This window comes from Amphiprion ocellaris, chromosome 19, assembly GCF_022539595.1.
Source record: "Amphiprion ocellaris isolate individual 3 ecotype Okinawa chromosome 19, ASM2253959v1, whole genome shotgun sequence".
NCBI classification, from domain to species: Eukaryota; Metazoa; Chordata; class Actinopteri; family Pomacentridae; genus Amphiprion; species Amphiprion ocellaris.
The window spans coordinates 17,788,696-17,798,245 of NC_072784.1; the positions used below are offsets into that span (position 1 = coordinate 17,788,696).

At 37.1% G+C, this 9,550-nt stretch overlaps 1 long non-coding RNA gene across 1 annotated transcript; it reads right to left on the bottom strand.

Moving 5' to 3' along the window:
• Positions 1-1,955: 1,955 nt before the first annotated feature.
• Positions 1,956-9,365, bottom strand: LOC129347546 (uncharacterized). Its single transcript, XR_008599687.1, has 3 exons — positions 8,216-9,365; positions 6,987-7,280; positions 1,956-2,593 (listed from the first exon to the last, which is right to left on the bottom strand). It is a non-coding gene; the product is annotated as an uncharacterized LOC129347546 (long non-coding RNA).
• Positions 9,366-9,550: the final 185 nt, after the last annotated feature.

Genomic DNA, 9,550 nt, shown 5'->3' on the forward strand with positions numbered 1-9,550 from the left:
AGGACGCTTCACCTCCATCCGTGAAACCTGGTAGGCGTATGTAGCGCATAAGGCCGCACTAAAAAGTCAGTGGCACCCATAATCTAGGCCCAATAGGAAGCCCATCATCTTGCATTAACTATGAGACTCTTAGTTATTTTTGCTAATTTTCAGGGGTTAACTCCTCATAGAGGGTAACTCCAAGAGATCCCAAATTTGGCCACTATATACAGACTTTGATGATGAAAACTAATGAAAAATCAGTCAAAGAGCGTTGCCCCTGCACCTTGATGCTTCACCATGACACAAGAAGTGCTGTCTAACTAAGTCTTATGTGTTCTAATCTGTCTCAAACTTTACATGGTCGATGAGGATCTGGCCTTAATCACTAATTGTGACATATTTTATTGTGCAGTCAGTTTTTCTTTAAAAAAAAAAAAAAAACTCACACTCAGGACCCTATAGGCGATGTTCCCTCTAAATTTTTCATGATTCTGAGCAAACACACAAACTCCCTGAACGTCCCTTGGACCACTGTGAGCAACATCAGACGTGTGCACTGTGGTCACACCAGCATCACATCCATTCAAGTTACATGGTTCATTAAACGAATCAAATTACAGCATTTACATTTCTGTTAAAACACTTTGACAACAGGAGCCAGTTGAAGGCTGCAGTGATTTTAGTGACACTACAATGTATAAGAGTGAAGTTATTGAATATTTGTCTCTCTTTACTGTTGCAGCGGTTTTGCAAATTGCAGACGGACCCTGTTCACTCCATAGACACCAATGTTATTCCTGTAGCTTGAAAGACAGCTACTTTTGATAAAACTGGGCTTGTAGCACATTGTCTGCCTTGCAACAATGGGAAAGAGGCACCGTTTATGTTTTGACAACCTATATCTAATGAGTTATTGATGCTGGAAGTCTGAATCTGTGAATATCTTTCCAACTTTACTGGACCTGGGGCCACTACCACCTAAGGAGTGATATATTTAATTTTGAAAAAAGCATTTAGCCATACTTAAAGCTTTAAGTGCTTTATTAACATGGAACTAAAAATTTTGTATTGTTTTATTATCACAGGTTCTGTCTGAAAAGAGGTGGCATCATTTTAAACAGTGAAATCAAACTAATAAAATGTAATGACCAACCAGTGTGCAATACTGGATTCTGCAAAAACATAAACAACTTTTTTTTTTTTACATCTAAATCTTATCTTAACACAGTTAATGTATTAACTTATTTTTGTGTGTATGCATGCATGTATTTATTGATTTATTTAGTACTGTTAACATCAGAGTTCTGAGTGAATTTTTCTTAAGATAGGCAAAGGCCATTTATTGATTACATATAGGCTGTTAAATGTTTATTAAAAACTAAAAAGCATTTAAAAAAAACCACTGAGGCATTCATTGAGTCACTAAAATACTGTAGAGTACAGACCACATCAGCATGATTATAAGCATCCTCTGGTAAATTAACAACCAGATACTGATGTCTCTCACCATATGGACTTCAGGAGATGACTGGGGGATGATAAACTGTGACCTACTGGTTGGGTTCTCTCTGTTCTCATGTTTCTTACATGTTTGTCCACTGACAGCCGGGTCCTAATGTTTTTTGAGCAACACACCATACTATGACGTTTTTACAAGGATGGTTCTACTATGGAACCAGTTTGACATGTTCAGGTGTTCTTTGTGTGAAAACTCAGAGATTTCAGGTATCAGAAGGTGGTTTTCAACTTTCTTTGTTAACTTTCTGCTTCAACTTTAAATTGAATTTCCTTCACTAACCCAGCCCTCTGGACTTCCACTAAGCTGTGTTCCTATTGGCTGTCCAGGTGGCTGCTTGGTATTATCAGGAACACCTGAGTAGCTCAGTGTTTTCCTGCTTTAATTGGCGCCAGCCAGTCAAACATTTCCTCTGCTTCTCTTCACCAGTGAACTGGGTTTGGCTCCGTTGCTTTAGTTTGTTCCTTAGGCGTTGGCTTGCAGCTTCCAGCAGTAAAATCGTCTTTAATGTGTTTCTTGGTGTGTTTTAGGGCTTTGTACTGGATAGTTGTCTTGGTAAATGTGGTTCTTTAGCCACAGTTAGCACATGGTGCTAATGGGTGCAGTGATTAGTGGATTTGGTGCAGCTGAGTTGTGTCTTTATCTTGGCTGTAGTGAGTCTTCAGAGATTTTTGGTCAGACACATCCTGTATTCTTGTTTGTGAAGCAATGTTGGTTGTCCAGAAGGTAAGAGTTCCTGTCCTGATTCTCTGTTCTCAGAGGTTCTCTGGTAGGCTGCAGGAGACTTTAGCGTTTGGGTTGTGCTAGTTTGGTTTTTGTACGGTTTCATTTGGACGACTATCTTGAGGCCCCTCCATGTGGTTTAGTGAGGTTTTCTGTAACAGTTCTACAAAGCAACCTGCAGCAGAAGAGACTCTGAGAGTTTTTAGGAAGTTCTGGAGACCAGACTTTAGAGCAGCAGAAACATTTGTCAGCAGTTTGAGCAGGAGAAGGTGAGCTTCAGAGTAGAAATGAGATGGAAACCTTCTTGACCCGTGTGGTGAGGTCTTGTACCAAGAGTTTGAGCAGGTTGTGAAGAGTCTGTAGTTCTTTGGTCTGAAAGCACAAGAAGAGTCGACTCATTAAAGGAGAAAACAGGAGATATTGTTGGTTCTTCTGTCGCTCTGCAGTTTCCTTAGACTGAATATCAAGTTTATATTTTAAATGATTTCCCATGTGAGCCCAAGAAGACTTCAATAAACTCCCTCCATCCCCTGGACACAACATATTTTATTACCATGTTAAATCATTTTTTTTTTGTTTGTTTGTTTGTTTGTTTTTGAGTTTTAATCATAGTTTTTTCTCTTTGCTTGTTTAGTTTTGTAATCTGTGTGAAAGGTGCTAAACAAGTAAAGCTGAATTGATAAACTGAATAATTGACTAACTCATGATTGTGACAACAGAAGTATTTTCATTGTGATTTAAGGGTTTGTTTCATTTTTAAGGTTGGGGTTAAAATCTTGACAGAAAAAAAGATTAAAGAAATAAACTACAGTAAAAAAGCAATTAAATCAAAGGAAAAAAACATTTAATATAATAAAACTTTTAAAAAGAAAATTAAACATTAAATACAATTAAATTATATTAGACAAAATATTTAATTAGATAAACGGAAGATACAAAACATGTAATTATGAAATTAAACAAAATTTTTTAAACAAAAATATTAAACATTAAAGATGAAATATTTTAGATAATTGAGCATTAAAAAAAATACAATTAAACAAGAATATTACACATTTAGAAAAATAAAAAACATTTAATGAGATTATTAATCCTTTAAAAGTCAAAACATTTAATTAAAAAATTAAATGTTTAATTAGAAAATTAAATCTTAAAGACAATAAAACTTTAAATAGGAATTAAACAGAAAATACAATGAAGCATTAAAAAAGAAAATTAGACATTAAAAGGTGGTAAAACATTTAAAAAGAAAAACCTTAGCAAAGATTTAATCAAAACATTAAACATTGGGAAAGAAAAGGAAATTTTTCAAACAAGCCGATAAAACATTTGAAAAAAGAACAATTAAACATTAAAAAGACAAAACATTTCGAAATCAGATCAGACATTAGAACAGAATAAAAGGTGAGAAAAGAGCAAAACTAAACATTTAAGAAGAATCAAACTAAAGATAAAACCTTTGAAAGGGCACCAGTTAGACTTTAGAAGATCAAATTAAACAGAGGAGACAATAAAACGATCAAAAAGAGCAAAAACAGATAAAGGTCTTGAAGTGTTTTCTAGTCTGAAACAAAAACATCAAGTTGTTTCTTCAAACATTTCCTCTTTCTATGTTCTTGGTTTGATTGTGGACAGATTTACTAAGAGCTCATTTCAGAAAACCGCTTTCCAGATAAAGTCTACTAGTAGTTGAAGGCATCGATCAAACTAATGTTACTTTCTGATCTCCACAAACTTTACTGTTCAATGAAGAGAATCAAAGTTTGTTGAGGATTTCTAAAAAACCCACAGGTGAAGGTCTGAGAAGAACTCAGATGGATGGTCTAAATGTGAAATCAAGACTCATGGTCACAAGTTTTAAGGCTTCTGTTAACCAGAAAGTTCAAAATAACAGAGAAGTACTGAGAAACTTTTAAAATTTCAGTCCTCAGACTGTCTGACGGTTCAAACTAACAGAGAACTACTCAGGAACTTCGAAGATATCAGTCCTTGGACTGTCTGAAAGTTAAATCTAACAGAGAACTACTGTGGGACTTAGAAAATTTCAGCCCTCAGACTGTGTGAAAGCTCAGGTCCTGAGGACTCGGGAGGTCTCGAGTCTTTGGAAAGTCTTGGAATTGAGGGTTCAACCCTCCAGCACAAAGGTTGAAGCCCAACCTCCTGAGAAAAACGGTCAAGACTCGAGTAAAAAAAAAAAACTCGAAAATGGCAAAAAATAGATGATAAATGCGCAAAAAAAAACATGAATTAGTCAAGTAGCTCAGGGGGATAAGAAGAGGACTACCAAGTGGAAGGTCACAGGTTCAAGACCCACCAGTGGCACTTTTCTTTGTTCGTCTTTGTCAGGATTTTGATAAAATTTAAAAAGGGTCTGGTCTTGAACCAGCAACCTGCGGCTCCATAGGCAAATCCTTAACTCTCTGAGCTACAGATCAGCTAAAAAGAAATAAATTCGTCATCCCTTTGGCATCGTAGTTTCTGAAGTGACCACATGGGCAGAGCCAAGGCGGAGTCTGGGTGGAGTCAGGGTGGAGAGTAGGCAGGGAGGTGGGTGGCGGCCTCCCCCCTCTACTCCCCCACCTCCCCCCACCACCCACCACACCTTCCCCCGCCCGACGAGTTCTTCGAGTCTCGATGAGTTCCTCGAGTCTCGACAGGTTTTCCTGAGTTTCTTGAGCTTCCACGAGGTCGGAGGCAGAACAAGTTGTCATGAAGAGGTGTTGAAGTCGGCCAGGATGGAGTGACTTTATACAGCGACTAGAAGGAAGACCACTAGAAGAGCAGGTCTTTAACCACCATCCATAAAATCCATGGAGTCGCTCCAGAGAAATGAAGGGAGGTCAACTTTTTTCAACCTCCATCCACATGTTCAACTTGATATTTTTACTTGGAGATTTTTAGCACCACAAACCTTTAGTATCACACTTTATTATCCTTTATTAGGACTTTAATGGAATCCACCAGCAGATTTATTTTTTGTTGAGAAACTTTATTCTTGCCATCGTGGAACTGCAGTATTTAAAACTGTTCCTTCTATTTGACCTCATGTTTATTAGTTTTAGTGGAGAAAGTTTGAATTGTCAATTAGTCTCTTAAAAACTAAACAATAAATTGGATTAGTCAAGAGGTTTAAATTTCTTACTTTGTCATATTTTAAATATGACAAAAAAAATATAAAAATAAAGCGTCTTGAGACAATTTGACCTGTAATTGGCATTATATAAATAAAACTGAATTAAAATTGTATGTATCTTGTAATGTTGGAGTAATTCAGCCATATATGTTGGAAAACACATTTTCTTTGTCCATTAATCTGTTGATTGTTTTCTCCACTAATTCATTTCTTGTTTTGGTTTATAAAATGTCAAACCCAAATATATTCAGTTTACTGTCATAAAAACCAACAAGATTTACATTCATGATGCAGGAATCAGGCAGTTTTTCACTTTTTATCTTAGTTTAGTCAGAAAGATAGTTGATAATGTGTGAATTGTTGCAGCTTGTGAGCCGTAGAAGGTTTTAATCTTTGGGGCCGAGTGTCAGAAAACATTTAGAAACCAACATCAACAAAACACTCAAAGATTTGAACATCATTAAAGGGAAATCCAACTTTTGCATGACAATGTCTAATTAAAGGACATTTATTTCCAACATAAATGTGTGATATTCATCCTCTGGAGCTTTCTCTTCACATTGTCTTCCACCTGGACTGGTTTGGTCAGGAGCATGTGCAACAAACATTTGAAAAACTGCACTTTAACATCAATGAATGACACTGAAGTTTAATCTCTACATAATGAGACTGAGTCTGGATGTGCTGCTCTGTCATTAACTCCTAAGTTTAGGGAAAGTTCAAACAAAAGAGGACAGTTCAGATAAGACTTGAGAATGAGCTTATTTTGAACAAACAGCTCAGACTTTCTGAGCTTCAGCACCTCCAGCAAGATATTTTGAAAACAAGCAACTCAACAGATCCAGAAGGTGGAGAGAGTTAGCTTTAGCTGAGCCAAAGAACATGTGGCATGCTAACCTAGCAAACATTTCAGACTTTTCTCTGTGAATTCTGAGAAATAATTTACTATTTAATGACAGAGCTACACATCTTAACTCAGTCTCATTAAAACACACTCTAATTCAGTGTCATCCATCCGTATTAAAATGCAGTTACCCAAAATGTTTGTTGCTTGAGCTCCAACAAAACCTGTCCAGGTAGAAGGCCACTTTGACAAACAGGAAGTGGAAGATTCCAAGCAGATTTATAGAAGGGGGAACAGGACTGTACTAAGTGAGGTCGAGTATAGAGGGGTGTTTTGTGGGTTTTTAAGGCTGATAATAATTATTACTGAGACATTTGGAGTAGATATTCATTTGCAGTAAATGAAAATATTTAAAATCTTGGAGCTAAACTTAGAAGAACACAAACTCTAACAGAAAACTTTGTTGATACGTTTTTGTTTTGTTTACAGATGTTAAGTTAAAGGAGTTTTATTCGTGACGTATAACCAATCAAATCACTCCAGAAGACAGAGCGACCACAGGTAGATAAAGGTTCAGAGCCAAAGTAGCATCATGTTTAAATGTATTTATTACCGTAAATCAGTAAAAAATAAAATACTGATAATCAGTAAATCAGTCAGCCAACAATTACTACAATTCTACAATGTATGTCTCTTTCCTTTGACTTGTTATTTGTACAATATACGATGTATATGATGGCGTTTTTTCATACCAAAGGCTACACTATGATGTTTTCTAAGAGACATACTATGTTACTCTGTTCTGGCCCTGGGCTGCTGCACTCCTCCTCTGTTGTTTTCTGGATTGTACTCAGCTGCATGCCTTCGTCCACCCGGCCTCCGTTGACTCGTCCCGCCTGCCGTCTCTGGAGCTGAAGCTGGACTGGAACAGACCAAAGTACAGTCCAATCATGATGCCAGCTGCCTCTCAAAAGGCTCCTTCATCTAGTGGAACTTCTTCTGAGGGGAAGCTGAGCTGGCCCGGCAGAACTTTGGAGATGTGTTCCAGTGGTTGGTGGATGTGTGGGGAGATAGAGAGGGACCTTTGAATTGTTCAGAAAGGAAAACAGGAAACCCATTGGTAGTTTTAGTTTAGGGTGCTACTGCGGTGTGTTTATGGGTTTTAAGAGGTGAACAGGAAGAGTTTTTTTCGTATTGATTATCTTTTACTTTGTTCCTGGTTGGAATGCCCATCAATGTCAACATGAAGTTCACTTTTAGTTCTGTTGATTTATTTTTATTTTACTAACACCCATTTGTTTTTAACCCCCTCACATGTTGTGTTGTTGTAAACTTACTCTTTCAAATAAATTCTCATCTAACCCTCTGGAAGCTAGCGTTTGGACTGTTTTTGTGTTGCTCCTCACCTACTGACAGCTGTGGACTAAAGGCTATACTATGACGTTTTTAGAGTGACATGCTATACTATGATGTTTGTTGGGCGACACACTATACTATAGGCTTTTTTAATTGACATATTACTGTGACTTTTTTTTGTTTTAGTTTTTTTGTTTTTTTTAGCAACATATAAGAATTCAAACAGTTTTAAAAGTTACTATACTTTTACTTGTGCAATGAAATTATTATTCTATGGCATTTTTTAGATGACATATTATACTCATGTTTTCTTGAATTACACACTATTTTGACAATATACTGCACTATGACAGTTTTTGAACCACATATCATACATGACAATTTTAGGCAATATCCTATCATTTTGCACTTTTTGAATCACATAATAATCTATGTTTTGTTTTTTTTTCTTGCCAACATGCTGTACTATGAACTACAGGCCATACCATGTTATTCTTGAGTAAAGCATACTATACTTTGACATTTTCTGAACTACATCCTATACTATGGCATTATACACAGAGCGCTTTGGTTACATGTTGATTTATAATCTAGATTTTTTTCTGTTTTGTTTTTTGACAGGATTACCACAGACCTGACCATGAACACCGTCGACACCCACCTCAGGGAGACGCTGTCTAAGATCTCAAGGCTGCTTGGTCGTGGTCTTTCTGGCACGTACTCTTCCAAGATGAGCCGGGAAGTTAACACTGATGGAATGACACCAGGTCTAAGCCGACAAACTTCCAATTCCTCCTCAACCCATAGTCTCTGGGAAACCTACATGGAGTAAGAAAAGTAGACAGAGAAGTAATTAAGTCTGTACACAACATATTAAAAAGAAATCATGCTAATAAATTAAGTACAAAGAACCGAATTCGCCAATATACTGGAGACCAGAGCTATTTAATTTGATAAGTATAACCTTTTTTAGTAACATTTCAATTATTTGAGAGCAGTCCTAAAGAACTGCCTGTAATCCCAATCAAAAAATGGGTTTGGAGGAAGAACATAGATGGTAATCTGGATATACATGAGTTAGGCTTTATAACTACTATTGGTAGTATTGGTGGTAGTAATAGCAATGTGACTACTACTAGTAGTAGTGGTAGTACACAGAACTACTGCTGCTGATACTGGCACTGCTACTACAACTTGTAATACTATTACAAATGCTGATACTACTTCTACGACTCTAACAGCTGTTTATACTACTACTGCTGCTTGTACTTTTAGTATTACTACTACTGCTTGTACAACTATACTACAGCTACTATTAATCGTCTGGTATTTGGTTGTCAAGCTGCTAGCTCGCCTTAGCGTTTTGCTAGTGGCTAACTCGTTAGCTCTCATAGACTGGAAGCTCTCAACAAGATTTCATAATGAAAAAAGAGCCAAAAACTATTCTTACCTATGAAAAGTCATTCCAAGTTTCCTTGTCTCAATCGTACGACATAGTGTGTAATTGTATGCAGCACAGTGAGACGGCATACTTGTTTCCGTTTTCACGCTGTCTACATCAACTGAATGCACTGAAACTTTGCCCCCACTAGCTTAGCCTCGCCGTAGCACGCAGCTCAAAGGGGCGTGTCCTATCTACTCATTCATATCTATGAGAACAACGATGGCTGCACATAAGGACGCCTGACGTTGATTAGCTGCGTAAATACCATTATATACAGTCTATGGTAAATACGTATGTGAATCGCATCATTGGCTGCAGCAGCCAGTCACCGGTCACTCACTGACTCACATTGAAAAATAGCACAGAATGAATTGTTATGTGTTTATTTTATTTACAATTTAGGTTGGAATTTTTTTTTGTGCGCAGCGCAGATTTTCTGTGCGCGGAGACCGTGTCAACAGTGCGCAATTGCGCACGCGCGCAGCTAAGAGGGAACAGTGCCTATAGGACAAAAATGCAAAAAAAAACTGCAACGATGCAAATTAGACGCAA